The sequence below is a fragment of the Tiliqua scincoides genome, chromosome 1 (assembly GCF_035046505.1).
Source record: "Tiliqua scincoides isolate rTilSci1 chromosome 1, rTilSci1.hap2, whole genome shotgun sequence".
Lineage (NCBI taxonomy): Eukaryota > Metazoa > Chordata > Lepidosauria > Squamata > Scincidae > Tiliqua > Tiliqua scincoides.
In genome coordinates, this window is record NC_089821.1 from 231,935,139 (window position 1) to 231,941,414 (window position 6,276).

Here is a 6,276-nt window from a genome sequence, read left to right on the forward strand (position 1 = left end):
ACAAAGATTAAAAGGAAGGAAACGCCACCTTCTCACTGTCCCTCTTTTTGAGAGGAATTCACTGCTGCTGAACTGGTCCTCTCCTATATTACAAATGTGCACTTCCCTTTGCTTCCATTTCCCCATGTACAAGGACTCTTGTTTCTGTTGAGTCATTTTATTGTTTTCAGCTCCATCTATTCTATCACATCCAACAATTCATTAAATTACTGAAAGTCAATCCAGTTTTCTCTAGGACAGGTAATCCTAGTCTGGGGTCATCAACAAACCAGAGAAGTATTCATACATGCATTTGCATCCTTAATTAAGAATCCTTAACCAGAACCAGAAAAAAAAAAGACCCCTCTGGAATTCAACTGGTTTCCTTATTTATAATCAATGAACAATAATTTCTCTTTCAGTGGAGTGCATCTTAAGTCATATGTCTTTCTACTATCCAGCACAGCCGTACTAATGGAGCATGTGCTGTATCCTGCATTGGGGAGGAGACCTCCTCAGGATCAGGGAACATTTGTTCCCTTACCTTAGGGATACATTGGCACTGGAAAGTTGGATAGGATTGGGCCCTAAGTCTCACAAGAGCAAACTGAAAGTCACAAGTAAGTCTACTGCAATGCCCTCAAATACACAGCTGATTATCTTTCAAGAGCTTCCTATTTCACAAGTACCGATGCTCATCTTGAGATGCAAATACCACTCCATCTCATACCACATCTTTAAATCCAAGAAGTATAATGACCTCTATTTTGTGTTCTTCAAAGTGCTCTCAGGCAGACACAAATGGCAATCATTGCACAACTTAACAATCAGTCATAAGCATAAGTTTCCAGAATGCTTTCTTTCAATTAGCAGAGCTTGCCAATTCAGAAATGAATCTTAAATATATTGCTCTCCCTGACTCCTCCATATCAACTCTTCCAAGGGGTTACACCCTAGTTATTCTTACTTTGTGTCTCAGAGTTACTGTTTACAGCTTTGGCTCTTTAACCTTGACCCTGACCCTCAGTGCCAAGAATTAAATCATGTCTCCAGAGAGCAATGAGATCCGTAGGACCAGAGCATTTGGCCTTTCAGGTATCACACAGAATGAGATGCTGCAAATTATGTTCACATTTTCCAGATTGTGAGATCTGGAACAGTTATAAATGGATGGATATATCTGTTTGTAGGATAAAGTCTGAACAACTAAATAGTCCTGGGCACTGTCCCCATAAGTACAATGTGTGTTTATCGGCCTCCTACTGGACTTAACTTGACTTTCAAGTTTCCTTTAACCCTATCATATATGGTAAACATACTGCAGAATTCTGGCAAACAAGAGCCACATTCCCCTTGGAATAACAGATTTTGCTTGTAAAAAAAAAATGTGGTGGCTATGTCCAGATTTTGTCTTGCTTAGAACGGCAGGATAAAATATTTTCCAATGAAACATCAAAGCTTCAAATGCCGTATTATTATAAACCAAAGAAGCTAGCTTTGTTTTTATAAAGGGTGGATTTCGATTGCTTTGATAAAGTCTTCGGCTGCAATCTTCAGGCCCTAGATGAATGGACATCAACAGCACTACTCTGAAGTAAATGTTTATAAGAAATGCCAGCCTCATTCAGAAGGGGACAGAATGGTTGTACAGGAAGTCCTCTTTGTGACAAAATCACCAAAGGTCTACAGCTTCCATTGGACAAGTGAGATAGGGACAGGGCAGAAAGGGAACATGTGTTTCTGTGTGTGTGCACGAGAGTATTCTTACATCTCCCCAACTTCCCCAAGTGATGAGATGTTCCAGGGGCAGTGTGACATGGGTTTGGTTTCTTTGGGTGAGAGAACACTGGAACCCTTTCATACTGTTATATTTATTTTATTTACAAATATACACACTGAGCATAAGTGGAGGCACACAGCAGACACTCCTTCAGCTCTCCTTTTATGTCTGTCCCTACCTGCCCAAACTGCCATTTCCCAACTATCTCCCAACCAACTGGCAAACCACTACGACTCTCAACCTAACAAAAGACTAGTCAAGTCAGAGGCCATGACAGGCCAGTGCCTTCATCAACTGTAAAAGCTGTCTCTTCAATGCTCTTCTGCCACAACCCCTTGGTGGCTGCCACTCTTGAGCTATTAGTCGTTTTCAGAGTTTAAGTGGCTCCATTCTCCTATGGTACAGAGATCCGTCTTGCCCAAAGCTACCCTGCCCCGTTTGCTACTGTGCAGCTACTGCACCTCCCTGGTTCCAAATAGGATGACACACCCTCTATGGCCCTTATCAACCCCCCCCCCCCATGAAATTCTCAAAAGTAGGGAGACTGGACAGACATAACAAATGGCAAGACTGGATCTTCAGGACATAGTGATGTCTTTGCTTGGGCTTTTTTTTTTTTTTTTGGAAGAAAATATTGAGCCTGACCCTAAGCACGTTTATTCAGAATTACTCAGTATGCCACCACGTAGAAATGCACAAGATCTTACAGGATTTCATGTGATCCAAGATGGCAGCGAACGAGATAGCCAGGAAGAAGAGGCTATTGCGAAAGATGATAAGTGACCGCAGTAAGTTTGGGAACCAATTCCCTAGCAGACAGCGCTGCCCGTTTCAGACTGTGAAAAGGCTCCTGTAACTTTAACAGGAGGAAAAATGAACTGCATTGGTGATTTTGCCACCCAAACCCCCAGTTTGGAGAGTTCCTTCTAAAACAGTGGTTCCCAAACTGGTGGGTCACAACCACCAGGGGAACCAGAAGCAAGGCATTCCCCCTTAAAGGGGGGGGGCGGCCCTGCACTGACAGCAGCAATGGTACTGCAGTGATTGCAGCACTACCGTGACCAAAGGGCTGCTGACTTACCTGGGGAGCAGCGCCAGCCTGGGAAGCCCAGGGACGCCTCTTGAAGGCTCCCCAAGCCTTAGAATGCCTAAAAATAGTGATTGCAACCCACTTCCTGTTTCACAATTGCAAACCAGAAGAGGGTTGCAATTGCTATTTTTAGACGTTCTGAGGCTTGGGGAGTCCTGTGGAGATGTCTGCAGGCTCCCTGCACTCCCCAGGAGGTTGGCGCTGTCCCCATTATGTATTAAAAACCACTCGTCTGTCAACGGCGCAATCCTGGTGATTGTGCCCCTTCCTTCGTGCCTCCCCTGAAGTGATTTGCATGGTTCCCAACCTCTCTGTAGAAGTTTGGGAACCACCAATCTAGAAATTTAGTGTCATCTGCCAAGTTGGCCACCTCACTCCTTATCCCCAACTCCAGGTCATTTATGAACATATATGACAAGTGAGTCACTTCCCCTACACATTTTAATTTTCCTTGGCAAACAGCAGCTGTATTGGATGCCTACAGATTAGGACAGGAGGGGAAAGGTGGACTTCAGCCCTACCCTCTACAGTCCTGATCCAGATCCCCCCCCCACGCGTGCTATTTGCCAAAGGGGAAACAAAGCTTTCACTGGTCCCACATCTTAATCTTTAAAGTTTCTTAAGAATGAGTCAGAGGGCATATGCCTCTTCTGATTTTACAAAAGGGAAACTGGGGCAGAGCGTAATTTGTAGGAGGCCATACTCCATTACTGAGCTGGGATTTGGACACTGCTCTATGGGATTCAAGAACGGCTGACTCTCTGCATCTACAGCATGTCAGGCAAAAGGCAGGCAAAGCGCACGCCAGCATCCTGAATGATTGAGCTCCCCAGAATGAGGCAGACGGATTCACAGGATTTGTCTTGAGTTTCCTTCAGATATGCTAACTAAAGCAAAGCGGAGTCACTGAGAATCTCCTTGGAGCATTTAACTATTTTTACTGCTGTGGTGTATTTTTTGCAAGCCACAATACAGTGCACAGGGAGACCAGGGATTTTCTTGGGAAGCTAACATCTTCAGTTATTGTCAGCCGCTGTTTGCCCAATGTGTAGCTGACATTTCTCATTTATTATTCCTCCCAGCCTTTTCCAGCCGATATCATAGGGCTAACTAGACAACACTCATCTGCCCCATCACAAATCCCAAATAAAGGGGAGTAATTAAATGGGCCTTCCAAAAAAAAAAAAATGGCAGGACAAGTTACAGTACCTGATGAATACATACTCACATGCAGAGCTGCTGGCACCAGCGCACCAGAGCAACATGCAAAAATTGGACTCAGACTCACGTTTTCTCTCCCTCCCACCAGACAAGGAGGCAGAGGCCTCAAGCAAAGCTGTGGGATATAAATCCACTAACAAATATTTAGGCTTCAGTTATGCTTTTTGAAAAAGAGGCATTGAGTGATGTGATAAGTGGAGGACTTCGCACATAAGCCAAGTCTACGCATGGGGGGAGGGACATGGGGATTATGTACAGACACCCTAAGAAGGAGCTCACCTGACATCACTCCTACATCACTGTACCCATTGCTGAACTCTAAACTGGAAGTAAAAATAATTCCACAATCCTAAACATGCATACCTCACAGTTAATTCTATCAAAACCAATAGGACTTCCTTAGGAGAAAAATAGGTTTATGATGGGAACATCAGTGTGAAATATAGTTTTTCTGCTTCAGAAAAGTGACCAAGTGCACTTTCCCCCTTCCGAGCCTCCCCCCAGTTCTTTTCTTGTGACACGACAGGGCCCATTTGTGCGGTCTTGTGTAACACTGACATATTATGGTCTATGTTCATGCACTGGGGGAACGGGGACAGAGATGAGCCAGATGCTTGCTCCTTTTCTTTACCATGCAGGTCATGTGCTAGGCAGCTCTTAGTTGGCCAGATATTAACCTAGTTTAGAGTATGATTACATACAGACTATCATTATCTTCACAAATTTTAATCACTTTCCTTCTGTTTGTGCCAAGTTTACTGCTACTAAGACTTTACTGCTTTTTTAATACACCTTTTTACAAAAAGAGTGATGTGTCCTGCAGTTCTCAAGTGATAGGTCTCCCGTCTCAGCAGTCAGAACTGAATCCAGCTTCCCAACCCCTTTTCCAAGCAGAGCCAGAAGACTGGATCCAAAGGATCTCTCTCAGAGGCAGAGGAAGCTCTGTTGCATTATATCTTTCACTACCAGTTTTCAGCATAACCATACTGTGTTAGATACACTATCTGGATCCAACACATGGTATTTCTTCACAACTTCTACATAGAACAGATAAGTCTTCCTTTCTAAACCCCCTCTTTTCTTTAAGGAACATAGTAGTTCGATTCAGCAAAAGGAACCTAACTTTTCATGTCTTCTTTCACTCTGGGTACCCTGAACACATTAGTTTGTCAGATTCTGTAATCCTAATTAACATGGGTCGGATTAAGCAGTGTGGCGCTGTCTCCTCTAAGAAAGAAAGAGAGAGGCATGGCACTGTTCCCAGTATAACTTTTTGTTACAAGCAATCATCTGAGCTCATTTGTGAGGAAATATTATGTGGGGACCATAACACTGTGTAGTAGCTATATTCATGAGGAGAGTGTGAGGTCTTTGGCAGGACCTCTTTATAGATACAGCTCTGGAAAAGTTGAGTGGATAACCAACCACTGCCTCCCCTTACTATGAGGACAAGCTCATGACTAGTCTTCAAAGTTTATTTGTGAACATGGGACATTATGTCAGAAACATTCTGTCAGTCTGATATCAATGTGAGCTGGTGGCAATGTGTTCTTGATTAAACCCAGGTTCCCCGACTTCCAGCTAATAGTTTTACACTCCAAATCAGTAGGTGATGCTTGTTCTATGGAGAGCACAAAGTATTCTGCTGAGCTAGGTTCTTATGCTCATCATAAGTAAACTCTTCTAGCAGTTGCATGTCATGAACCATCCTCTGGATTGGGAACACTTGCAAACCATTTCCCTTTCATTCAAATTTACAGCATTTGCTGCCAGCCTCTGCCCTGAGCATCAAATTCTGCCCCGAGAATCAGAAACAACTTTCACAACCTGTTCTAAACTTGGTTAGAGCCAAGCAAAGTTGCTACCAAATGTTTATGACTTTAAACCTGCAACCTTATGCCAAGTTGACTTGCACATGAGTGCAAAGTAACTATCAAGTACAAAAGCTTAACCGGTCCGCGGACTGGTTTTGGGCATTTTCTAATCCTGGTCTAATAAAATGTGATATTCTTCTAATTCCATTTTCACATCTTATAACTGACAGATAATAAAAGATGAAAGCCTGAAAAAGAGGCGTGTGCAGGTAAAAGAAAATAAGGCTTGCTTCATTTCAGGGCACAAACCGCATGCTAGACCAATGATTTAGACAATGTGTTTCTTAACTGTATTCAATCATTAAAAAGAAAATAAATCCAGCAAGGAAGCA